Below are 577 nucleotides of genomic sequence, written 5' to 3' on the forward strand. Positions count from 1 at the left end.
GGCGGCGGCGGCGGCGGCGGCGGCGGCGGCGGCGGCGGCGGCGGCGCAGGACCACCCCTCCCCCACCCCCGGGTGCAGCCGGCGACCATCAGCCCGGGAGCAGCCGGATCGCGGCGGCGGCGGCGGTGGCACGAGCCCACTCTCGCCTCCAAGGCAGGAAAGCCCACCGCGAGAAGGAGAGGCAGGGAAGTGCCTATGTGTCTGTGTGTATTTATGTATGGGAGGGGCTGTGGGGCGGATGCGAGTGCGCGCGTGCTCGCCGACCGGTGAGAGAGGAGAAAGCAGGACAACTGCACACAACACCCGAGCCCACTCTCCTCTCCTCCGCGGGCAAACAGCACGCACCAACTCACTAAGCACTTGAGCTGTCTGTCTTGTCCTCCCAGCCCCCTAAGTCTTGTCGCTTCCCCGGTAGCCTGTGCTGGCACACATGTCCTTCCCAGCCACCCAACTCCCTTCCCCTATCACTCACTGTCGCCTTGAACCCAAAGTGCAGCAGGCGGTCCCTACTCGGAGCCATTTTCCTCGTCTCTGGTTGTCTCTAGATTGGGGCAGTGCTGCTGCTGCTGCCGCCGCC

Source organism: Monodon monoceros, unplaced genomic scaffold, assembly GCF_005190385.1.
Source record: "Monodon monoceros isolate NGI ecotype Baffin Bay Population unplaced genomic scaffold, NGI_Narwhal_1 Super_Scaffold_9, whole genome shotgun sequence".
Taxonomy (NCBI): domain Eukaryota; kingdom Metazoa; phylum Chordata; class Mammalia; order Artiodactyla; family Monodontidae; genus Monodon; species Monodon monoceros.